The 27,722-nt window shown below is 39.4% G+C and overlaps 1 long non-coding RNA gene across 2 annotated transcripts in view; it reads right to left on the reverse strand.

The window, feature by feature from the left end:
- LOC148423497 (uncharacterized) overlaps positions 1–27,722 on the reverse strand; it is a 103,192-nt gene that overhangs the window by 25,432 nt on the left and 50,038 nt on the right. Inside the window, exon 4 of one of the 2 annotated variants that reach the window (XR_015865610.1) lies at positions 18,901–18,995. The exons of the other annotated variant lie outside the window; for it this stretch is intronic. This is a non-coding gene — a long non-coding RNA (uncharacterized LOC148423497). Of the gene's footprint in view, positions 1–18,900; positions 18,996–27,722 lie in introns of those variants that run through there. 2 annotated transcript variants of the gene reach the window in all.

The following is a 27,722-nucleotide window of genomic DNA, read 5'->3' on the forward strand; positions in this document are numbered from 1 at the left end:
CGGTGTAAAGCCGAGCGCCACGCCAAAACATAGCAATCGGTAATGGGATTCAGAGGAGGAGTGAATGAAGAAGCCAAAACCGGTGTTTTACTGACAATGAAATGAACTGGGGTTGCCAACAAAGTAAAGGATATGTCAAGAGACCAAACACTGTGACACCCGTTCCCCTTATCAAATCGATCTCCTCAGAAAACAAACGCAATGGTGAATTATACACAATAAAGTTGATTGTCTGGCCACTTGGAGATTTTTTACCAGAAGAATTTGTAACTAATTAATAAAACCTGAGTGTTTAATTCCCCAATTTGGTGCAAAAACTCCAGAATGAAAACAAAAGTCTGCTTGGATTAAGGTGGGCTTGTACTACCTCTTTAATGAGCAGTACATAAATAGAGGTGGTATGAGGGCCTTCTGGATGAAATTTCAGCTCCCTCGAGTCTTCTTTTGATGTTTCCTCTTTGATATGAAATGCTTTTGATGTAAAAATTAACTCATTCAATGCCAAGGACGTATTTTGACATTTTTTTTAAGGGTCCAGACATTCAATCCCATTTAATACTTAAGTATCTGAAATTAATGTCATGTACTTAAGTATCGATTTAATACTTCAGCATCTGGGATTTGACGTCTGGACTCCTAAAAAAATGAATGAGTTAAAGGATGGGACAAAATACCGCGCAAGGGTTAACTGCCGGTGTTTACCCCAGGCGCCCGTCGAGTTCAATTTCAAGTTTAATAGTTTATTAATGAGAACTAAAACGGCCAACCGAGGCTTTAAATCTGGAATGAGTGTCCCCCGCCCCCCCCTCCAAAAAAACGGTGTCCAGTTAAGACGGACGGACACGAGTCAAATCCCCGCGCATGCGAATGTCTCATTAACGGGGGCGAGGCGAGCCCAGCCGGCGCGTTTGTATATGGCCGCCGTCGGTGGACGCGCGGAATGGATTTATGGTGTCACTCAGCCCCGGAGGACGACTAATGAGGGTGCGCTAGGCTAGCGGCGTCCGAGCGGGGTAATTCCACCCGCAATCCATCCAGCGGGGGGCGGGGGGGGGGGGGGGGGGGGGGGGGGGCAGCTGGAAGGAGGACACATCCCTCATTATGTGATTGTGTCTCAGGAGCTTTCTTTAATATTTTAATAAATAACATCAGCCCAACAAGAAATTAATGAATAGTATCATTAATAATGAGCCGGCGCCTTGCCGTGATAGGACGGATATTAAATTGAAGCGGCGTGCGCGCGAGGGGACGGTAGAGGCGGGTCTCCAGAGATTCGGGATTGTTCCGGAAGCAAACAAGGCCAGCGCATGAGGCGGCCGTCCCTCTGTGCCAACAGCTTTTACAACAGGTTGAAAGTAATAAAGGAGGATTTTCCCAGCGAAGGAGTTAAGCCGCGGGAAATCTGCTCATGTAGATCGCCGTGAGAGGCGCGGCCAAACCTGATCCTTAATTAAACTTTAATCAAGACGACGCTGTTTGCGAGGAGATGTCGTTTAGGGGGGGAAAAAAGGTGTCCCCGGACCCCCTCGTTCCTCGCCGGTCAATCTCGCAGCGGTCATGAAGGCACTTAGGTGCCGACTCACCGAAAAGCCGTTTGTTTGTTTGCCTCCGGTTTAGCGCTCCGTCCAGCCCGGATTCCGCCGCGGCGCCTCGCTTGATTCGCTCGCAGGAAGTCTTGCCCTTTTCCGCTGATGCTCGAGCGCCGCGTGTTTCTGTAGCGGAATTAGCCCGCTCGTCGCGACATAATGTGACGTGAATGTTAGTTGCTTCGATGACAGCGCTGGAAATCGCAGCCGAGATGCGCTTTATCGCATCGGGCTGTCACGCGGAATCAGAGCGAGGCGCTGAACAACAGTCCAATCTGCTATATTGTTGATTTTGGCTCGGCCGTCAACTGCGGTTACGTCAACGCGTAAGGTGGCGCCGGGAGGAGTCGGGTTCTTCTTGGGTTTGGACTTTGATTGGATTTGCTGAATCTTTAGGTAATAAATGAGACAAGATGGCCGCAAACGTTTCAGTCGTTAGTCTGAATCAAGGTTATACCGCTTTAGAAATGTGGGTTAGGGTTAGCTACACCTAACCCTAACCCCACTATAGTTAGTTTTTATTTCGTTTTTTCCATCCATCCTTCCGTTTCTCTTCTATTCATCCGTTCCTCTATCCATCCATCCGTCCATTCATCATTGCCTTTTCATCCATCCATCCATACATCCATCCCTTTACCTTCTATCCATCCATTTTCCTACAATCCATTTCCTAACCATCCATCCATCCCTTTTCCATCCATCCATTTCTCTTCCATCTATCCATCATCCATCCATCCATCCATCCATCCATCCATCCATCCATCCATCCGTCTTCTACTCATCCATCCATCCAAATGATTTTGAATAATCAGGTAAACTTCACCAAAGACGATAACGATAATATTCCTTTAGAAATAAAATGTAAATGTCAATTTACAACAATTTTTCAAAAAAAAATCCCTCAGTCACAATTTTTGCTGGCTAAAACAGCACATTGGAGTAAAAAGAGATGAGCAGGAACAGGAACTCAGTCAGTTGAAAAGTAACCCGACTGATCTGGCCAACCGATGCGGGGCAATTGAGTGCCACTAGCATCTAGTGCTACTCACCAGCGGCGGTCAAACTATGTCAGCAAACAGAAATTCTTGTTGACTTGTGTTTCACCTCAAGACAGTAGGTGGCAGTAGAGGCCAGGTAATGGCTATGTCTCAGTGTCATCGTCACGTCACAGACTACAGACACACCGTACCATTTTTCATTTTTTGTGGGTGTTAATAAATATAACCTATATACCGCATGTATGGATAGAACTGATGTTACGTAGTTGAAGGGAAAAAAAAAACGTAAATAACGAATTGTTAAGGCTTTAAAAGCATCTATAAAATTAGGAAAAAAATATGCGCACAAGGGTTAAAGCAGCAGAATTTAATATCAACAAATCATTGGGTCTTAATTTTGCACATTTTCTCCAATCCCGGGTGGGTTTGGAACACAACCCTCACCATAAATTCACTGTACGGGGAAAAATGTCCCCCACTGACTGATCGAGACTATATTTTTTTTCTTGCGCTCACAAGCTCCTGCTGACATGTTAAATTCGAGCACGCCGGGCTGAAAATGAATGGTTACATGCAGAAATCTTAGAAAGACATTCATCAAAATAATTAATCTGATCCAATTATATAGCAAGGAGTGTAACAAATTGCCAGAGAAAATAGAGATCTATCACTGCCGCGTCATGGGGACACGAGAGTAAAGAAGCAATTAGACACGAGACTTGAAACGGGACGCACCGGGCCAGCTGCTGACGGCTGCCACGTGATGATGTCATTAGAAAGCCGGATGAGCAGCTTTTTGGACTAATTACCTTCCTAGTGATAAAACAATTATGCTTTTGTCTTTTGTACATTTGTGTCTCAAGGTGACTGACTTATGTGTATGACTTACATTTCAGGGTAAGATTCCTATATATATATATATATATATATATATATAATGCAGTATATACATGTATAAAAGCATAAATGAATGAGCTGTTAAACTAAATCACTCCCAAAACATTATTTTGGGTGTGGCCTACACGGCCCGGTACCAGTTGATCCACGGACGGGTACCGGGCCGCGGACCGGTGGTTGGGGACCACCGCTATAGATCTTGTATCAAAATTTGTTTGATTTTTCTGCTCATGCTTTCTAAAATTGCATCACTAATGACAGCGCGTCACTGTTTCATTTATTTAGCAATGGGGTTCTTCATGTTCCACTTAATTTGTTCTTAATATGAAAAGACAAATATGGATGTAAAAAAAAAAAAACATCAAATTAGACTTGCTGACACTTTTCGGGAACGTTTTTAAAATCTCACATCCACGCAATGCCTTCATGTATTCTCATTTGAGCACAGTTAACCGATAAGAATTTGCGTGAGTTTGTACGTGCGTATTAAATGACGGGTGTCCATCTCTTATCGCCGGTGGCTGGAGAACGTCTCACAAGCCTTTTGGCACCTCAGAGAACCCTTTCAACATGTGACGCCGCAATCGTTTGCAAAAGGAGCGTGCCGATTAGCGCGCCGTTTATCCACTCGCACAGTAAAAACACGCTCTTAACGTATAGCAACTGATGTGGCTTTGGAAACGAATGGAAAAAAAATAAAAACGAAAATAAAGAGATGGAGCTCTTTGGAAATCCTCCCGTGCTAAGAAGTGAATTAATCACCTGGCCGACCTGAGCGTGGCGGTAATAAGACAACGCCTACAGGGACGCGCGGCCCAGTATAAATATCAGCTGCCGCGCGCATGTAAATCACCGGCAGATTTATTTATCTTTTAATTTCTCCTGGAAAAGGCACTCTGTTGTGCTAATATCACGCGGACAGCTTTTAGGGAGTCTTTAAGGGCTGCCGGCGGCGGCGGGTGCGAAGAATGAGGGAAGGGAGGGGGCGAGCGGCCCGCTTCATGTGTAATTAAAGGGCTGTTTGGCCCAGCATAAATAATGCTGTTTGGTTTGGCTCCATGCAGGAGCGCAGACAGGGCGGCTGGAAATGGGCTGGGGTGGACGGCCCGGCAGCAGCGGGGGTTAGCGCACACGCTAACACCCGACAACGAACTCGCATACAAATGCACACAAGCGTCACACTTTTCACTAACCTGTCACTAATCTTTCTTTCATTCGATTCGGGCTACAGCTACTGATTATTTGAAAAATCGATTCACCTGTGGATTATTTTATCATTAATCTCAGTCCAGACATTCAATCCCAGGTATTTATTGCCGTATTTTCCACCCAATAAAACGCACATGCAATAAATGGCCTATTTAAAAACTGTTTTCACATATAAGGCCCACCGCATTATAAGGCGCATAGAATAGAAGATACAGTAGTGGCTGGGGATCCACTAGATGAAGCTGCGTTAGAGGGAATCAAACCAAAAACAATCAGACGAGTCAGTCAAACTTTATGTACAGATAATCAGAAATGAAGAATAAAGATGATTTGTGGAAAGTAATATCTGAAAAATGGGGAAAAATACCTGTTGATTATAGTCAAAGACTCTAGATCATTGCTAAAACGAATTCAGAGTTTCAAAGATCACAATTATGATTCAATGAAATATTAAAGTTATGTTTTTTTTGTTTTTTTTTTTACCAAATTTCAATTAAAACCTTCAAATGTATTGTTTAGTTGATTTTAAAAAAGCTATGGATTTTATAAAACTGCGCTTTCTTTTACAAAAACGTGTTTTTTTTGCGCCTTGTCCCCATATAAATTGCTTCAAATTGGTGCATATATAGCATATCAAAATTTCAAACAGGGTCTTATAAAAAATTAATTGTAAAAAAATACATGAACTAAAACGCAGAAGTAAAAATTGAAGCACTGACATGACAGTTAAGTTATTTTATTACAATGACTTAATCCACCCCCCCAACCAACCAATGACGCACGATTTTGTCTTATTAGTGAACCCCAAAAACATCAACAAAATACCATACGTTAGACCAATGGAATATGCGTCACGTTTTCTCCATGTGACTAGCGTATGGCGAGTCTACACTGGGCTCAGAAATAGAGTTATTTCCTGGCACATTAGGAGAGGAGTTGACAGGTCAGTGAAGAAAATGTAGCGGGGCGTGCTAATGGTCAGTGACTCCCTCCCGCCATCGCCCAAGGAGCGCCAGCCGTTTATAGATCCTACGCTCTCATCTCCTTGCATTTTATTTCTTTCTTTATTAAGCTCAACACAAGAGAAAAAGCTCAAGTTGAAAAAAGCCATTACTTTATGAAACCACGTTTGAGAATCTTCTCAAACAAAGAAGTCAAATCTCCAGCTCGGGAAAGGGGAGGGGGAGGTAGAGGGACGATCTTTTGGCGTCCCTGTCATGACTTTGGGACGTGGGTTCAATCCTCGAGTGGCGAGATCCCCCACCTACTGATATCAACGCTTGCCATGCCACTGCTGTCGCATTTTTGTCTTGAACGGACAAGTCAAGTCGTCTTTTCCTTTTCATAATGGGTCAAAGTAGAAAGTTATCCACACAGCTTTGCTGTTGACAACAAAGAGGCAATTAGTCAAAAGTGTGAAAGCGCTAAATCGAATTAGGAGTATATAGAAATGTTTTAAGCCTTGTAAATGACATGATGTTACTTATTTCGCATTCAAATTAATGTTATTCAAACACATATGTGAAGAAAATTGGTTAGGTTTTGAATTATGCGGATAGAAGTCGACCCCAAATATGGGGGTTGAAAATGAGCGAAAAAAAAAAAACTCAACTCATACAAGGAGAAATACGGTACCAAAATATTTGATTTTTACCAATTTAGTAAAGGACTAGTTGTCAATTTTTGTCGTATGTCTCAGGGTTAGGGTTAGGCCCGGCTAACCAGACTGAATGGAAACAAAACTCGAACGAAAACAACACATGAAACGAAAACAGTGAAAACACAGCAAAGTAAAACCAAATCAAGAAAAAGTGAGAACACGAAACCCCAACTACGAGTTTGACCGCCGCGCTGTAGGAGGTGCAACTCTTGCTGTTTTGTGTGTGGCCGGACTAAGAGTGTCAGTTCTTGATTGTAAGCGTTATACATCCTCTTCAACTAATAACACCACATATGGCGCACACACGGGCTGGTTTGCATTCATTAGACTGTAGGATAAAACCCGCTATCAGAGCAGATGCACGCCGGGGGTTTGTTTGTGACTCGCCGGGTGGCGCTGTCACCTTAACAGGAAGTGGCGCCACCTGTGCCCCCTCCCGTTCTCGCCCCCGACGCTTTGCCACGGGCAGAAAAAGCATCCCGCGACGGGCAGCCGGGGAGAAAATGTCAGCCGCGGGTCTGGCCGGCCCCGAGCTCGGTCTGGCGCCCCGCCGAGACTGTGACGCGATGGCGGACGGCAGTTGTGACACGTGTGAGCGGTGACTCCACACGGCTAGCTGATCAACATTATTTCATTGTCGCGCGGCTCTGACCATAGCGGCGTGACGTGAGCCGCGATTCCGCTGCTCCCGTGCTCACGCGACGACAATCAAAAGTCAAAAATGGCAGTACGGTAAACCCGCCCAGCGCAGGTTCTAGGTTCGAATTTATAGCACACACACACATATATATATATATATATATATATATATATATATATATATATATATATATATATATATATATATATATATATATTTTTTTTGCATGTGTATGGGGGTATCTGAGTTTTTATACAAATTAAATTAAATTTTACATATTTAAGACTAATCTAACTGCAGTACACTTATTTACTTAAATCATAAATTATTAAACCCTATGCAGTAACTGTACTGTTGTCCCTTCCAGTTCCCATTTCCTTTGGATGTACATAGTACCACAGAGAGCCGCGGTTATATTAGTGACGCCGGAAGTCTAATTAAAGTGAAGCCTGTAAGATGGCCTAAGGTGATAACAATTTGATCTTGCACTTGAAATTCCAATGTATTACAATCGATATCTCAGGAAAAGATTTCCAATGTCCTACAGTTGCGGAGTTCCGAGTTTCTGTCGACAGTGTGTGTACTTTTGGAAGCATGGCTCTCCAGCATACCTACAAAACGCGTAATCCGTGACTCCTGCCCTCATTGGTGGATGGCAGGAGGGCGGGGCTGGAGTTGTAATCTACTATTGGACGTCACACACAAATACCAATAAAAACCGTAACCATAATCAACAACCTCATTCTTTTCATGTCTTTTTTACCTTTAAAAAGTCTATTTTGATTTCTGAGGAATAAAAAGTACAAATGAAGGGAACAAATCAGAAAAAGAAATATCGAGGTAAAGCACAAACATCTTGCGCAACAAAAAGTACAGTCATGCAGTATTTGTACTTTGCGACTTCCCACTAGCGTCCCCCCGCTCATTTACATGTTTTTACTTTTAATGAACGTGCGCGTTGCTCGGAAACGCCACCAGGAGAGAAACAAGCATTATTTGTCACCGGTTGGTGTGCGTCAAGCATCAATCATGGCCATCAGAATTGCCACAGTGTGCTGTCAGGCCCTATTACTACTGAATTCATTTCCCTCAATTAATTCAAAATGTAACCCCTCGGCAGCCACTGACGCTTGTTTTTTTAGATCCGCCCACCCACCTATTTGTCAAAACGCTCTCAGTGACACTAGCGTGATGCATTCATTATAAAAATGAGGAACAATAGTCCACACATATCATTAATTAACTCAATTGGGAAAAGTGCCCCCCACACACCCCCAAATCAGCCTAAAACTGAATGCAAAAAAAACCCCCCAAATGTTTAATTTAATTACAAATAATTTGATAAATAATAACAATGGCATTTATCATTATTAATATAAAATTATTAAATGTAATATTTTATTTAATATTATATTTCATAATAAATGAATGATAAATAATTTACGGTGTTCACAAGGGTTAAATTACAAACCAATAACCTAAGTGACCAAAATGTACAAAATAGTAATTGATTTTTTGTTTTGTTTTGGTTCCCTTTTTTGTTAATTTGTTCCTTTTGTCCACACATATCTATGTATATACATATACATACTATACCTTGATATACATACTATATATCTATATCTATATATATATATATATATATATATATATATATATATATATATATATCTATATATATATATCTATATCTATATATATATATCTATATATATATACATTATATATATATATATCTATATATATACATTATATATATATCTATATATATATACATTATATATATATATATATATATATATATATATATATATATATATATATATATATATATATATATATAGATATAGATATCTATATCTTTATATCTATATCTATATCTATATATATATATATATATATATATATATATATATATATATATATATATATATATATATATATATATATATATATATATAGATATATATATATTTATTATTTTTTTTCAGACTATAAGGCGCAGTCTAAATGATGAAAAATAGCAATGTTAATCGTTACTAGATATGATCATATATGAAAATGCATGTAAAAAAAAAAAAGGTCCATTTTTGTTGCTGTTTTTAATAAATACAACTGATATTTTTTCTTTTGACCCATAAAAATGAACATTTGTTTAAATTTCAAATTGAGGCAAGACGCTAATATGTCAACGCTGTCTTTCATGTGCCAATTTTCCAGATGCCAGTGAAGTGCACACGACAGATAAGTCATCATCTGTACAAGAAGAGATAAAGAAATGTCATCCGAGTGTATTATTGCGCGATAATTTGTCTTATCTAAATGGCTACCCGCGCATTACTCACGCTCAAAGTCATTAACAACACAAGACGCCGGCAGTCTATCATTAACCAATGACAAAAAGCCGGACTTTTTTTGTACAGGGACTCCCACGCCTTTATGTAACGTTTAATTCATTAAGTGTGAACATCGTTTTAACTTCAAGAAACTCATTTGGAAGTCCGATCGCCCATAGGGGGGAAAATGAATCCGTCGCCCCCACCGAGTGCAGTAACCGATTAACTCGGTCCCTAAGATGTTTTTATATGTTTTTCATTCAATCTAATCTCATTTAAAAATGATATATATGAATGCATATACTGTCTTTTATATATTATATACATAGCCATTCATTTTATGATCAAATATAAATACAAATATACAGTTATACTCAACCTTAAATGAATGTAATCAAATATCATTACATGTAATCGATACAAAATTAATATTTTTCATGAAATCAAATCAATATTCATTCACTATTACTAAGTTATTTATGATTAGCTCGCAGTTTCTCTCTCTCTCTCTCTCTACACAAATTATGATTTACTTAATTTAATTATCATTTACAGTGTTAACTCGTTTATAATGTGGATAATGTAGATAGACTTACTTATTTTGACATGAGTATTTTATTTTGTTTTTGAAAACTAAATAACTACAAATGTTGGTTATCAGCCTCCCTGACTACAAATAATCGGTATGTTTTTTTTTTTTTTTTGGTTATAACTTAGCAAATTAGATTTTGACCAGGTTTCACTGGAAAATAGTAAGGCATTTAATGGTGAAATGGAATTAAATAGTCAAACTTTAATGCAAAATAATGCTGAAAAGTTAAGGCAAATCACAATGCGACATATCGGCCATTTTTTTGCAAAAAAAAAAAAAAACTACTACTAAAAAACCAATTGTTCAAAGGCAATACCCGAATTTTGCGCCGCGCCTCGCTACATATTGCGCTTGTCCCTCCTCCCAGCAGCGTGTTGCACCAGCAAAAAGCAATGCGACTAATTTGCTTTCTGCGCCTTGACATAAGCTCATGTGACATTTGAGAGGAGAGACGGGCAGGAGTCTGGACCAGCGATGACTCAGCCGGCTGACGTGCGGGATGTTTCTCTCGTCTCCCGAGGCAAAGCCGGCCCGACGGCCAAAAGCTTGTTTTTTGTACGGATTGTTCAGATAGTACTTTTCGCGAATCATCTTTATCCTTTGATTTCTGATTGAACATTTTGACTGATTTATCTGTCTTTGTTAACCTTCCCTTTAGCGCAGCTCCATCTAGTGGATGCATAACACAACCGCAGCCACTACTGTAGTTTCTTCACATATTCTATGCGCCTTATAATGTGGTGCGCCTTATATGCGAAAACAGTTTTAAAATAAGCCATTCATTGAATCGGAGCCTTATAATCCGGCGTGCCTTATAATGCGAAAAATATGGTAACGGAAACTTTTTTGTTGACTTTCAATTTAAAGGAGAATTATGTAACGAGCGGTAAAATGTCGACAACGCTTGTTTTCTGAAAATAAGAGTTTTTCAATGCTTTGGTTTTACAAGATTAGGAAATGCGAGAAGGTGTGGCTCTATTTTGACTAAATGGCGCTTGACCTTTGTGTTTGAACTCTAATAATCGCAACAATTTGTACACAACCTATTAAAAAAAAAGTGTCATGTCATTAAGCTTTTATTTATTTATTTATTTTTTACCAAAGCACCATCTTCCGGATCCAATGCAAATCCCACCTGCTGAGCGTAGAGTATTCATTCTGGCCTAACTTATTCTTCACGAAAAAAAGAAAAAAAAGTCATTTGTTGAGGCTTGACAGGAGATTGGTCGAAAAGAAAAGAGGTCTTGTTTGTCCGTGGCTGGAGGGCTGGGAAAATTCAAATGCGGCGTGATATTTGCTGAGACGCCACATCTCCGGACGTCCTTGAAATAATTACGCTTGTCCTGTAATGGAGGTCATAATTCACTTTGATTGTCCTGAACTTTTCCTAGTATGAAAGCCAGCACAACAGTCGCCGCTAAGGCTCCAAACGCGGGCGCCGTTCGGCGGCCGACTGGAATTAGGGCCCGTCTCAATCCGCGGCGGCCATATCCGAAAACCGCCACGTGTCCTTTCGAGGCGCACCTAACAAGTTTGCCCGTTTCTGATGAGCTCAGCAGAAGCCGCGACGGTTTTACCTTTGATGAATTAGAGGAGGCGGGATTTAACGAACGGAACGCGGGGGTCACCTTTGTATCTCGGGGTGATGCGATAAAAAAAATATAAATAAAACAAACAAACAGATTTTTCTTACTGCCACATGCCTCTCCTTAATAATCAAGATTCCTCATCCTCGGCGCGGTCGCCGGCGAACAGAATCTCATTACCTCGGCGCGCGACGGCGGCGGCGAGAGAGGCAACACTTCTTTTCTCCGACTTGCTCTCTAAACCGAGGGGGAGGGCGAGGGGCACGCGGATTTCTGCATATTTGCACATACATCCACATAGGAGTCCAGATATGCAAATGAGCCCAAATGCTAAAGTCCACACCATTAGTTTTCCACTTCATGATCTCCGCATGGGGCCGTTAGGGGGATAATGTACCGTACAATAAACGGTTTACTTTTAATTAATAGGGAAAAAGGTATTTTGAGGAGGAATATGAAATGTAGATTGCGGTATGAAAAAAAAAAAAAATCCTTGACTCCTTTGTTTGGAGGGAAAACAAAGCAAATAAAATAAAACAGGTCACCGCAGCCTCGATGTGGTCATCAAAGTTGGACTCATTTCATTGTCAAAACTGATAAGCTGACAGCTGAGTGATCATTAAATTAATCGACAACTATTTTATTAATCGGGTAATCGTTGTTGAGATGTTGTTCATCTTAAAAGGGAAGTCAACTGAAAATATTTTCAATAATAAGTGAGGAATAAACAAGTCTGAGTAATTACACCACACATATCATTAACTCAATTAAAGTTATTAATATTAATTTACAGCCTAATAATTAATGCAACAAGATCATTAGTTTAATTTAGTAGAAAACGGTGTAATACATAATGTTAGTAATATTTATTTTTATATTTATTTATTTATGTATTTATTTTATTTTTTATTTTATATTATTTTTATATTTATTTTAGTAATATCTATTCTGAACATATTATATTATTATTATTATTATTATTATTATTATTATTAAAATATTTTACTATATATTGAATTATTATTTAATTTTATAATTATTTACTAAAAATAAATTAGATATATTGGTTTTCCAAATACCCGCAGAATTGCTTTGTTCCCTTTTTTTCCTTTGGTTTGTTCCTTTTGCTAAAAAACACAAACCAAACTTGATATTTTCTACAATTTGTATTTTCTAAGGTCAGAAAGGAAAATACATGTCATAGAGGGTTGATCATTTCTCTTCCTGGACCAGATCAGGACAAAAATGCTTTTATTGTGAAAAGACAAAATGCATCAGCAATTCTCAGCTTTCACACTACATAATGCAAACCCTAGTCAAACATGTACGTTCACCATATTAAACAACAACACATCCGGAGCAACTTTTGCCATTCTGAAAATGCATTATGTGATTATCCATCCAGCTCGTGTAAAACCTTTCAAAAAAAAAGAAAAGAAAAGGTAAAAAAAAAAAAAAACGCTGCGCCATCTACCACCCTCAGTGATAAAGAAGCGACTATCTCTTCTCGCTCTCTTCAAATGTCAGGCTTTATTGCCAGGTTGCGTCCTGGTCGGCCCAATATACACCTGTTTTACCTCCACTGGGAACATTACAAACTCTTCTGGAAAACGTCCTTGAAGAGCAATATGTACAGTACTTTGCTGTACAATAAAACTGCATTGCATCACACCGAGAGGCATTTGTTATAGTTTTAACCTTTAGCGGAGCGGTTCTCAAAATGTGGTTAGGGGATCCCCGGGGTTCCGCAAAACTATTTGCTGGAAATTGAACTTTAATAAAATAAAAAAACCTACTCCAACTAATCCAAATTTAGCATAGTTCTAAAATGATTATATTACATTATATGGCTTTAAAATACTTCCATTAAAAGTCAGTCTGTTAGTTTTTGTAGTGCAAAAAAAAGGTTGTAAGTAAAAGCAAACCATGTGCAACAATTATTGTTATTTTTTAAATGCAGTTGTCCCCAGTAATCACAAGGATTACAGTCACAAAAATACCAAAAGTAACCGAAATCCAGTGGGATCAAACTATTTTTTGTTTCAGTGTTTGTTCAGTTTTTGTCTTTTGTTAAAAAATAAATAAATAAAATCGATGTTTTCTTTCTGTTTGTTCCAACTTAGAGGTAGGAAAATGTGTTACCGTATTTTCCGCACTATAAGGCGCACCTAAAAGCCTTTAATTTTTTTAAAAGCTGATGGTGCGCCTTATAATCAGGTGCGCCTTATAATCAGGTGCGCCTTATATATGGATCAATATTGAAATTGGGATCCGTAGATGGGGAATGCTACGCTATTGAGAGTTATTATTTGAGTTATTATTGTGGTTACTTTGAGTATTACTATATTGTGATTGAAAAAGTTTTCAAATATGCCATTAAATGTGGGCGCGCCTTATAATCCGATGCGCCTTATATTTGGAAAAAGTTTTAAAATATGTCATTAATTGAGGGTGCGCCTTATAATCCGGTGTGCCTTATAGTGCTGAAAATACGGTAATAAAAATGAAATCTGGATGAAAAAGGTGAAAGACCTTATGCAAGTAATTGATATAAGTATGAAAATGAATGCTTTTTTTTAGATTTGGCAATTTCTTTTTTCTTTTTTTTTAAATGTCCGATAGTTTTGCTTTTAACTTCAGTCAGATTGTAGATTGCTCAACACATTTTTTTATGTTTAAGTCCGACACATACCTAAATTCGCTATAGTGAAAAGTCCCATTTCTAGCTGCAAGTATGATTTCGTCGCAGAGGAGTTCTACTGAAATTGTATCAGATCTAAAACTTCCACTCGTAAATTAGCGCACATGCCGCAAAAAATAGTCCCCTAAGCAGGAAGTGACAAAGCGTTTAGCAGTCCCACTCCGCTTGGTGACATATTTGGCCCCGAGTTTGCATCAAGCGCAACAATTAAAGGACGTTAATTCTTAATTATGTTAATATCATTTGAAGCGGCGGTGTGAGGTTCTAACAGGGTGGCCGGGTGAAAAAGAGAGCGGCAGAAACGACGTCGTTGTTGTTGTTGTGGCGACGCTTCTAGCACGTTCACATGTCTCGTGGTGTTAGGGACCCTTAATGAGGACGCAAGTTCAAACATGACACGCTCTTGGCTCATAGGAATAATTGGGCTGCTTTTTTTATGCGTCAAAAAAAGAAGACACTCTTTTTTTTTTTATGTGTTCACATACAGCGCTAATTAAAAATGGCAGATACATTAGAGGTCTATAAATTGTTCAAAATACCCAAGTCCATGCTTGTGTCTGGTCACAGCTTCACACTTAGCATCACAATTCCCCCGAGGAACGCGCACACCGCAGCGACGAGTGCGTGCGTGGGTAATGTACTGTGCGCATGTACCATAATGAGACACAATCAAGCTAAACTATGTTGACAACTCCATGTCGCTAATTGTTTATCGTCACAGAATTTCTCAAAAAGAGTTTGAGCAACACCCCAACCGCAGCTGCTTCCTCAAATAATCCGAGTCTCCAGGCAACCTTCGCCGGAGTTTTTATCTGGTAAGGGCAAGGGATTACTGTTCCGTTTTAATGGCTAGCAAGCTAGCTATTGAGATTCTGTCTGTCCATCTATGTATTTATGTAGGGAAAATAGTGCCACTCCTGGTTGAAATTTACTGTCAAACTATATTTAAGGCAGAGATAATACACAATGTTTCTTTACGCAAACGACATGACATCTTACACAAGTGTGCTACTTCAATGCTAACACTGCATAAAAAGGCATAGAGGGGCTAATAAAAGTAGCATCAATATGGCATGGGCATATATTCTTTATAATCATGATGCGCAACCTATTTCATTCTTTACGTTTTACTTCATTATCCTATAAAAGGACCAAAACTTCATTATCCTATAAAAGGATCTTTTATAAATTAAACACTATTGTAAAGAATGCAAACATGTTGGGAAATTTTAGTCGAAGTGAAGGGAGACTTTTTTTTCACTGGAAATCCATCAAAGAATTGAGTGCTTTTATAACGGATCCTATTTTTCTGAAAGGTATAGTGCACAGGTGTCAAACTCGAGGCCCAGGGGCCCGATCCGGCTCGCCACAACATTTTATGCGGCCTGCGAAATGCTGATTTGACTTCAAGTTTCTGGCTTAAAATTCCAAACTTGCAAATTGTCATCAACTTTTAAGTATTGGTGGAAAAAAAACATACAAAAAAAACAACCATTTTTATTTCCCAGTCTCTCGTTTCTACAGTTTATACTAACTCTGATTTAAAAACTAGCTAAGTGTGTGAGTAATTTTAAAAGATTATTTAGCTGTACAGTTATTCCGGCCGTCTGACAGAAATTATAACTACAATGTAAAAATCACTGTAGGTGGAATAGTGCCTAAAATCTAGCGCCATCTATCCATTTTGAAGCACGCGCACTACGATGTCTTAACTACGTTTGTGAAATTCTAGCAATTATTTGACCTACAGTTACAGACTAAATGTATTGAATTATATAATTGAAATGAATAGTGTGTTTTTAAAGCAAATTAAATTCACTCGATGGTGCGAAATTCTACACACTGACAAAAAAAAAAGTAGAATGGCTAAATTTCATTTTTTTTTTATATCAGTGGGAAAGTTGGTTTGAGCGTTTGTTTGTGGGCTACATCTTTACAGACGTTCTAGGGACCCTAGTGTGCTGAGTAAAAGAATAGGATTTATTCCTCTAAATATCAGCAACTTTTTTTTTTTATTACTGTTTTTCACACTTACAGACTTATTGCTCATTCAAATAAGGCCCATTTGTCTCCGAAGAAAACTGCGTCGTTGAAAGCTCTCACTAAAATGAAGCGCACCATCTCGCCCATTGACTTTAGAGTCGCATTTCATCCCGGCGCGTTTATGTAACGAATCCATCGCAAACGAGCCAAAAGTTAAAAACCCCGTCAGTTGGAATATTCCTCCTGACGAGCGCGGGGGCAAAGCGAGCGCAACTGGGCCATTAAATCTATGTAAATGAAGAGAAACACAAGAGAGGCGCGTGTAATAGCGCACACGGGGGAGAAATGGATCCTGGGTAGTGATTAATTTATCTGATGACGCCTCCAGCGTGGAATTTTGGGTCACAAATGAAGTGGCAGGATGACAAATGAGCATTTGAAGGAATTTCCCCGGGAAAAGTTTGCGGGATGATGGAACAAACAGATCTGAGGTGTTCCAGATCGCTCGGTCTGAAGCATCTTGTGAAACGGGCAAGATAAAAGGGGCGTAATAAGCAAATCATCAGCCGCCTAGTATGGATAAGCCCTGCTGTGATGACGCATTACGCACTTTTATCCATAAAAGCACTTTGGAATGTGTCCTTCACATCCAACGGCGCCATTCGGAACGTGTTTAATTTCCGCTAGATGATAAAAACATCCCATCTTTATCATACCTTACCGAGACAAATAATTTTGACGTGGCTGTAGATGAACACCTATAATGATGCTGATAATAATTCCGAGTGCTTGTCTCATTAGCCGGGGCTTTATGCGGAGTGATGTAAATCCTGCATTCCTACTAGCCGGAGATTTATACGGCACATTGCTTCTGGCGCCTTTGAAACAATTTGGCTTTGTCACTGACAAAAGACATCAATTCATTAATTAGGATTAATCTTGCGGTATCGTTTTTAGAAGCGTTAAAGGAGACAGATGCTCTTTTAAGACTGGCGCTGCAACTCATCTGTCCCGCTCACTTGAGGGATTCAGGAATCAACGTCGGTTGTATTAATTTGGCAGATTCCTTGATTTCCCTCCCGAGGACATGACTGCGCAGAGGCACGATGCCACGCGTGTCTGTAGGTGCAACGCACATGACGGCCGGACACGGGCGTGTCGCATTGCGCTCATATTTGCACTTTCTAAAAAAAGACGAATCGCTGTCCTAATTCAGTCCGTCCAGCGATGGTGTGATCCTGACAGGGAGCGTTTCTTTGTCTCATGCCATTAGCGATGTGGCGCTGCAAAAAGCTGCTAAACGGTGCCATAAATAAGTGACATTTGGTTCGGGAAAATGCAGCGGATGTCCACACGCCAAGAAGAGGAAAATACTCAAACGTGTGCTGCTATAGTTGAGTGCTGCCTTGATTATAAGCTAGGAATGTCCTGATCAGAGTGAAAATTGGCTATTATTGGCTACAAGTCGCTAACACGGTCGGAAAACGCCGAAGAAAAGAGACGATTCCTTCAACTTCGTGCTTGTTGTTTGCGCTCTGACACGCGCGATCAACTAATGGACCTTAATTGAGACAGGTGTGATTTTTTTTCTTATTATTTATTTGTTCTTCGCCAGCAAAATCAAAGAAATCTTTTAAAGTGAAGAAACATCTCAAGGATGATCAGTGTAAAAAGGATGCACCAGAGAGTAAAGCTTATGTAAATGCGATTCCTTAGTTTTTAATAAATCCAAAAAATGTAAAAAACAAACAGACAAAAACCTATTTTGGGGGTATTGTGTGTAGTATAATAATACGATACATATGACAATAAAACTCCTGAATCTTGAAATTAGAAACAAGAGATTCATTTAATACAATTTGGAATGAGGCTAAGATGACAAAATGCGGAAAAAGTGAAGCGCTATCAATACCGACCATTTCCGGATGTGCCGCACGGAGATTTTCAATGACAAATTAAATCTGAAATGGAAATACTGAAGTAGAGAACAGGCGTCGTCACCGCTATTATTATTTTCCCGTCAAAATAGCTGTTTCTGTAATCTAAAGTCTAAAATGCCCAGTATAGACACTTTATACCCACAAGTAAGGTTTAAGACCTTTTGTGTCTCGGGTCCCAGCGCCATAAAACAAGCTGGGCTAATTAATTGGAGCCTGAAAAGAGCCTGCAAGTATGCGAGTGTTTGAGTGTGAGATCGAACAACACGCCCCGGGTGAAAAGTGTCTCTTGTCAAACGTCCGCTGGGATCAGATTTCCAGCCCATCACCTCCCTTGAAAGGATAAGCCTAATGGACGGTCATCAACTGACAATTGTACTTGAGTGTTCTAATTCAGCTGACAATTAACACCCTCAGAAAAAAAAAAAAAATAACAGCTTCAGTTTGCCTCCAGGGAGCGGCCCTTGTGTGTTTAGCAGTGATTTCCTGCGCAAAGCCACCCGGATAGAAACCCACAGTGCAAAGAGTAACGGCGGCAAAGGCATCTCCGGCTCATATTTAAGGCTATCAGACATGCATCCTCTTCATCACCTCTAAGCAAGCCTGCGCCGTGTGACAAGCGAACGCATGAACGAGCAGAGTAATGTTCACGCTCCGCATTGGATACACGTTGCGTGTAGCATGAAAGTGACTCAAAGCCTCCCTTCCAGATTGTGCCCAATTTCATGGTGTTACACTCACCAGGCGTCCGCCGATCATGCCCATTTGCGTTTGCTTTTAATGCCGGCTGCATCATACCTCGTCGTGTAGCGCCGCGCTTTTAGGATGGTGAGCCGCGTGCTTCGTTCCTCGCGTTAAAAGTCAATCTCCCTGGGCAAGCAAAATCAACAGCGGCGTACGGTTTAGTCCACAGTATTTCGCTTTCAAACTTGAAAATATAGTACTGTACTGGATGTTCTGGACGATCACTACGACTGTTATGTCGGGCCAGTGCTCCTCAATTATAATTTCCAAACCCCCCCCCCATGAAAAAGAGGGTTTCTTACAGTGTTTATACCGGTTCCGGGTTAGTCTAAAGTAGAAAAAAGTGCATCAAAGTGCCTGAAAAAAGCCAATCCTTATTTTATTACACTTACACTCAATTGCACTTCACATAACAAAAACAAATCCTTTTTCCTTGGGTCATTGTGCCCCAACTGGCATGGACTCACCCCACTATTTGAGAAGGACTGGGTCAGACCATCAGTTTGAACAAATAGTACAAAAACTAAATAAACGTCCAATTTTTGGACTGGTCTAAGTTAAAATGAAGAAAAATAGCAACATAAACCGGCAAAAGACACAAAAATGATGATCTTAAATGCAAAAAGCTTCATTAACTCAGCCGCAATGTCACAAGGGAACAACAAGTATTCATGACTTATTTCACTACAACATATTTGGCTCAAATACTGCAAGTGTAAGAAAATAAATAAAATAAAATAATGACTGGCCTGCTCAGACTGTTATTAACAGATGAGTGTGTTGATTATTGTGCTAATTAATTGAATTTTTATATACAAACCACATTTTACACACCCGATCTTTATTCAACAGGACACTCTCAAATGGGAGGTGCAGAAAACCGTTTTGTTTTTAAATATTAATATTACTCAATGGTTTGTTCTAAAAGATGTCACTAAAATATTCATACATTTTAGCCCCAAATAAAAGCATGTATTAAGATATCTAACTTTCATTTAACACACTGATAATCACTCTGCTTTCAAAGAAGAATAAATAAATCAGATAATTACTGTCGAGAGGCTGAAATTTGGAGGATTTGCTCTCAAAAGTGGTTAGTTGATTATCAAAAACAATAAAGATCAATTGATTTGATTGCAGATGGGTTTTCCGTGACTGTTCCTGGCCTTTGCGGGCGAGAACAATACGCCGAAGGAAAATGACGTGCGCAGCTGCGCTTTGATTAACCTCCGCTCCAAGCTGTTGCTCCTGACAATATCAGTGTCTATTGACCTGCAGCCACTCAGAGGTATAGGGCGGGTGCAAAGGTCTGGAGATGTGGGACCGGGCCGGGCGGCGCTAACGGGGCCTCGGCCTAATTGTCTCTTCCCGCTAAGTTGACGTTATTGGCAGCTGCCACTGTCTGGAGCGGTCCGTCGTACGGCGGCGGCGGCGGCGGAATGAACCCGGGGCCGGCTAATTGCAATGGCCTTTTCATCATCTCCAATCAAACGCTTTCATAGCAGCCAAGAGAGGAAGCATCCCCACATCACCTTGCTCCACATTATCATGGAAGAACTGGAAATTGAACGCCGGACTCAGAACTCACAAATAGCGCCTAACAAAGTCTCCGTGACCAAGGAGTATGATATTCGTCAAACGGTAGCAATGGGCACGCTGCTTATCTACGCTTCTGTCTGTGATTACCTCTGCTAAGTGCAATTTACTGTTAAAGCTGGAATTGGCTTGGAATGTTATCACGAAAAGTCAAACTCAAGTGAGAATGCATTTTGGAGTGAAATTGTGGTTCTGAAATTGAGTTTAAGTGAGCTGTAATACAGTGGGCAATACGTTATTATTTTGAGACTACATCGTAGGTGAAAAAGGTATAGTATCTTCTATTCTGCTAGAGAGGTAGAGCTACTTTTGTTTTAAAAAAAAAAAAGACTCCAAGTAAAAGAAGCACTGATTGGACTCAGAAATCATGTATATTAAATACAATACAGCTTTGACGTACATTTCTACGTCTGTACTTTTTACATCAGCCTTAGCTAGCTAGCTTATCTAGTTCAGCTTGCTTTACTTACTATGATAGCCAGTATATCTCGTTAATCTAGCTAACTCGCTAGCTAGCTAAGTTTGGTGAAAATCATTAAATAGCTAGTGGTGAACGTGACCAACGGCAATTTTTTGTTAAATAAAATTGATTCGATTGTTTTGAACACCAGAAGCTGTTTAACCGGATAAGCTGCCGCAACATACCGTCTTCCCAGCAAATAAATTTTGCTGTCGACAAGATCAAACAATTCTCTGCAAAAAGAACATAATTGAGGCTAACCAGTTTGCCACACACATTACCAACTGTACTTTTTACGCTACCCTTAGCTAGAAAATCTAGTTTATCTTGTTAGCTAGCTGCGATAGCTAGCTTATCTATGTAATTTAGCTAACTTGCTAAGTAGTTAAGTTTGACATACATTATTAAATAGCTACCGACGAAAACTGAAAAAATACACAACACCAATGTGTCATTTTGTTATCCAGCATACATTTTTGAATAACAGAAAATTTTAAGCTATCAAAGGATATTGTAAACACCGCAAATCATTTTTGTTACCACCAACATCAAAAAATGACAACATAGTTGGGGATAACTAGTTAGCCACGTCCAATTCTAAGGCTGTACTTTTTACGCAAAACTTAGCTAGCGTTCTTATATAGTTTATCTACCTAGCAAGCTAAAATGGCTAGTTTTTCGAGTTAATCTGGCTAATTTACTAGCTATCTGAGGTTGACGTAGATCAGGGGTGCCCAAACTCGATCCTTGAGGGTCAGGGTTGCCATTTAAAGCGTGTTCATGAAAAATGTAGCTAGTTTTAATAACTGCAGTAATGGGTTTTCTCATATATGCCACAAAAGTAATAAGTCAAAAAAATCTACTTGGGTCCAGCAGCGGATTACAGATAAAAATCGGTGTTTTATCTTGCATGAGGGTGTGCGCCTGGGGGTCTTGGATGTTAAATGGGGGTGTTATGGCGGGACGGTTGGAAAGTTCAGAAGTGGCGGATGTTTCGGGAGGGCAACTGGTCCGCCTGACAAGAGATCAATACTGTCCTCGCAGTGGCTGGAGTCAAGCTGCTGGGTCTGACAGGGGGCCGTGTGGCGTAATTGGATCAGGGGCGCAGCAAGTCGCCTGCTTGAACCCCCGCACGCCCCCCTCTTTTTTTCTTTTTTTTTTTTCTCTTCAGGACTGTCACAGCTGTCACATGTCATCCCCCTGCACCGCCGTCACCCCGGGAGGTTAGCGCTTGGCTCCCCAACCCCTCTCGCACCCATGCAAATGTCCACTTAGCAGATGAATGCCGCCCTGATATTAGGCGCATTCTTCATGCTTTTATGCAAAGGTAAAATCTATGTCATTGGGGGATTTCATGGAAATAAAGTCGGCATTTATGCAGAGGCCAAAGAGCGAAACCGCACGTCGAAAAAAAGTGGAAATTGTTTGGTTCAGCCTATTAAAATGGGGCGAAAATAAGGCTCGGGATAAAATAAACAAAAGGAGTGGAGGATTGGATGATATTGAGAGGAAAACTCCACTGATAACGTACAGTAATGAAAATCCTTATCTCACTTTTGTCTCCGGAGTCAATGGAGCGTATTGATGGGCTGACCTGTATGCTCAGCGTCTTTCTAAACATCTTTTTGCTCGTGTCCCCGAAGACAGGGACAATGGTAGAAAACATGGACAGCCTCTTTAATATTCTTTTCATAACAAACAGCCTAATCTCATTAATCGTCCCTTTTCGGCAACGTACAAGAGATTATGGGACCAAAGACGCCTGCGTGCTGTATAGAAAAATAGCAAACGCACATAATAATCTGTCTGCTGTTTATCTAGCGAGCATCCGACTGGGAGCTCCAAATAAAAAGCACTTTTCTTCAAATCCCGAGTACTCTATCTAAGGGCCTCGCCAATTGTCGTCATTTAAGACGACACAGAAGGCGCGATCCATAAAAAAAGGGATCCGGATGTAAATTGACCACAACAATTAGAGTCTGTGATGTTATCCCGCGAAGAGTCTCCCTGCCCTCCATTTTCACACTCTTAATCAAATTAAAAGCTTAGGATCAACACGATTGGATTATCACTGATACATGGACAATTGCGTTTAGTTTGAAGAGGGGGAAATAATAGCGCCATTCCGACCCATTGCCTGCCATGGATTCACTTGCTATTGTCGAGTCCCGTTGGGTGAAGAGCTGATTTTTTTTTATTGTCCTACTAATATTACATGTTTACACAAATCCGGCCGATTGTCTCTTGTAGCTTTGCAACGGCGTGGGATTCCAAAGAAAAAGACGGTGAACTTGAGAAGGAGGCCAGTGGACTGGAGTGAGCTTGTTCACAATAGACTAGAACATCCTTTATAGGTCTGTAAATGATTGATAAAAATGAAATATATCTGCATTCTATCGCTCTGAATATAAGTCTGCTTGAGTGTTTTAAGAGGGACTCATTTTAATTCACTCGTTTGACTTAAAATTGTTCTTTAGTTTGTTTTGTTTTCCACTGAACAATAACGAATAAAGAATGGTTAGTAAAACTCAATTGGGGAAACTTGCTTTTGCATTGCATTTTAATACAAAATGGAAATGTTGTCAGATTATTCAACGAATGAAATCTGCGGAGAATAATTGATTGTAATATTATTTGATTGTGACACATCCATTTTTGTACGGATTGCTTCAGTTTGAACTGTCTTCCGACCGCGAGCCGAGAATGAATTTTTCGCCGCGCGCGTTCTGAACGTTGTGACGAGAAGCGCGACAAGAGAAGAGGCGCGGGTACATCAAGACGGAAGCCGAAGGGTTGTTTGAGCGATCTGGGAGAGCGTGTTCACCTTGGCGGCCTCAACGGTTCAGCGGGCGCAAGGATGCGCTTAACAAACGGGGAGGACGCCGGGCCCAACTCGCGGCCGGTCACAGGCTCGTGCTAAGTGATCTGTATTCCCCGTGAATCGGCTGCGCCTTAACCCTGTGAAATTAAGGACGCTGGGAGAAACCCGCCTCTGACCCCCAACATAATGCAAAATTCAAAAAGCGCCATGCATCAGTGTCCGTGTGATATGTAAGGAAAAAAAGCAAGCGGGGCGGAGGAATTACCCACCAAAGCGCTGTGAGAAAATGTCTCGGAATGTTCTTGCGGAATTCTGATTAAGACCAATAGGAATGGGCAGAATGGAAATGGGATGCCTTTTTATAACGGACATAGACTTACTGTAACGCTATGGTTCTCAAACTGCCTGAGTCTGGCGGTATACGGATCAGAAAAATTGTTTGAATTAAATGACATCATATTATTAACCCTTAGGGCGTCATGTTAAATATTATGGAAATTCTGTTGATATTCTTTATGATATCAGAAAAGAATTAATGGGAAAAACACTAGGGAGCTGAAATTTCCAGCAGATGATTAAATCATGTATAACTTCAAAATGTAACAATGTTATTGCAGCTGGACGTGCGAGACTTTGTGTACAAAAATAAACATTGTCCAAATTTTGGACCATTTAAAAGCATTATAATTAGAATGTTTGAGATGCATTTTAAAAGGATTTATAACATTGATTTTCCTGCAAGTTTTTTTGCAACACGGATAGAACTGATGCCACTGAACGCAATTTGAGTGGTTGAAGGAAAAAACATATTCATAAAAAAACTATTTATTGAACCTTTAAAAGCATTTACAAAATTAGGTAAAAAAAAAAAAATCAATGAGTATATTTTGTAAAGAATTTGCACAACTTAGCAAGTTAAAGGACAAAAAAAAGGGGCCAAAATGTAAGACTTTTTAAGGTCATAATGGATATAATCTTCGATCCATTTCATATTGCACTTTCCCATGTGTGTGAGGTACTGTAATTCAGTTTTGCTTAAAGTTGTTTCCACCGCTATGCTAACTGGGTAGCTCTAAATACAGGGCTACCCATGCACAGCAATGGCTTGTCAAATCTTTGACTAATTCCAACAGGGAAATTTAGAGACATTTAGACACTTTAAGGTCTTGGATTTAAAATATTGGATTTAAAACGTTTTTTTTTTTCTACTTTGTAAGACCACATGTATATCCAGCTCCATAAGAAAGTTATAATCTGGCTGCAGCAAACAATTATTTTAAAACAAAAAAAAAATCTGAAAATATATTCAAGAAGCTGAAATTCTGAGAATGTTGACAGTTAGTTTTAGTCATGGCTTTAGTTGTTTTGTTTTGTTTTTTCAACTCCTCTGTATCAATGTTGACCTGATTTGGGCCATTGATAGAGCAACATCTAAAAAAAAAAAGCAATAAAAAAAAAAAAAAAAAACACTAGGAAGCTAAAAACCTAGCACCTAGCACTCCTAAATGCTTGCAAATGGAATTTACTTCCTGGCAAAATTTGACCGTATGAGTATTGACACCCTGGTTAGTGGAGTATTTGTCAAGTGCAAGATGTAACAAAAGATCTCTCAGTATTGCGTTCTAAAATAAAACTCTCGAATGACTGATTAACCTTGCTTCTTCGAGGCAGACGTAGAAATTTTGTGAAATAATAATAAGTATCTGTAAAGAACATTTTTGCCCCTACCTCTCCGTTACGACAGCCAAGATTCAAGCTAACCTAGCGGTGAGTTAAGAAGCACCCTCACCTGATGCTAAAGTACAACCAATATAAAAAAATAACGCATTGAACTTGACTGGATTTAAATACATTTGCATAGTAGCTGTTTAATTGTAATTTTTGTGTCGTATCTCCCGTACACAATTGATGCCACCCCCTGTAAGACAGGGAAGCGTTTGAGAAAGCTCTGCGAAGACTGGCAGGGGAAGTAAAGATTGGCAGGTGAAAGCGAGGCTAGCAGGTGACCCGCACACGAGACCTCCTCGTCGGCGACTCATAATCACCACTCTGAGGGAGTCGCGTGAGCCGCTAAAAGGATGCCGAAGCCATTAAGGGAGTGCTTCAAACTCCACTTAAAGATCACTTTATAGCCTATTACCTTCACTGTATTTACAGAACACCCCTCCTGGCAGCTTTTTAGTTCCGTAATACATTTGCTGGTGGCATGGCAGGTGTCCGTCCGTCTGTTAGGTTAAAGTAGCCCAGACATAACCGAAAATTGAAATGCTGAGTATTGTATACTATGTACCATAAGAAGGGCAATTTCGGGGGGTCATTAAATGACCGCATGAGCAAAGTACATTTGAAATTGTGTGCAGGATTCAAAGACGGCAATCAGGGTTTCTTCATTTGTTCATTTTACTTTCAAGTTTTTGTTCGATATTCACCAAAATACGTGGAATTCGGTCACTGGTTTTTAACTATTTAAAAAAAAAAGGCTCCTCAAAATCAATCAAATGATACAAAAATGTATTTCTGTCAACTATGTTTGCAAAATGATCATTGAAACTGTTAGATGGACCGACATAGTTCTTGCAGTCAGTTCTTACTGATTATTAGGAGGCCATTATTTGGATTATTTGGAGCCAGTCAGTTTTCATTTACAATAAATAATAAATAAATGGAAAAATATTATAACGATTAAAAACAAGTCGACTTTATTTATTTTAAAATGAATTTAAGAAAACATAAATCTTTGTAGTAAAATTCTAACGCGAAATAACAGGAAGCCCAAAGATAATCAAAATGTCTTCAATCATTAAATATACTCATGCTAATTTTTTATGAAAATATTGGCATCAAAATAAGGAAAAAATACAAACACTTTAAGTCTGGAGCTGTACATGTCAAATCTTTGTCATCCCACCACAAGGGGGCAATGTTCCCCACATGTTTGCATGACTATAGCCTCTAATTTTCTCACCCGAATCGATTATTTACCAGTGTGAAAGGGTGTTACGTTTCTCACCTGATTCCTAATGTCTATTGAAACCCATTTTGAAAACTCCAATTGGCAAAACACTGGAATAAATTTGATGTGAAATGGCGGAAAATGACATTTTGACTGCTAATTGATTAAAATGTGCTTGAAAGTAAATAAAGTGCTTGGTTTTAAGTAGACTTTTTTCAGCAATTTGCACTCAGCAAGTAAGTTAGCTGTGTTGCCCTTTGTGCCATTTGTTTTCATTCTTATTTACTTTATTTATTTTAGTTTATTATTATTTGTAAGTATCAAGTCTTGAAGCCTTGTTTGTATACTGCTTGTTTCAAAAAAAGGGCAAAAAATAGACGACCAAACAGGACGAATAATTGTGTTTTCAATACTGAGCAAAACAATTGTGATTATTATTTTGTCGTTCAGCCCTAATTGAATGTAAAACAAAAAATAAAGATAAAATACATATTTGTTGTCAATTTTTAATACAGGTTCAGGAAGCTCTCTGAGGCATCAGCATGTCTAAAGTTAAAAGAAAATTAAAACAGGTAAAGTAAAGCTTCCTGTAGTTTTCTAGAGTCAACAAAGTTCTCCAAAACGTTAAAATGACTTTGTTTAAACAAACAATGCAAAGTGTTCAAGGTCAGCAGAATCACTCATTAAGTTAAATGAAAATTTCAATAAAGGGCCAGAAGTTAACCGTTTTAAATTGATTAATTAGCGGCCATTAGACTTTTAAATATACCGCTTTGTCAAAACGCCAAATATCAGCGCCAATTATCATCCCGGCCAATAATCAGTCCATGCCTCCTGAATATGCTAATTCTGCTCCTATAATCATAATTTTCTAGTAACTATTCATCTCAGTCTGTCTATTTTTCTATCACCATACCTGAGAAATAATCATGCTAGCGACTTGACAATAGCTGAGGGCAACTCACAAGAACCTCTTCCATTTGTGCCTGTAAATACATGTCCAACATTCAGACCCAATTAAAG

This window comes from Hippichthys cyanospilos, chromosome 5, assembly GCF_059441005.1.
Source record: "Hippichthys cyanospilos isolate Australia breed blue-spotted pipefish chromosome 5, RoL_Hcya_1.0, whole genome shotgun sequence".
In the NCBI taxonomy this organism is placed as follows: Eukaryota; Metazoa; Chordata; class Actinopteri; order Syngnathiformes; family Syngnathidae; genus Hippichthys; species Hippichthys cyanospilos.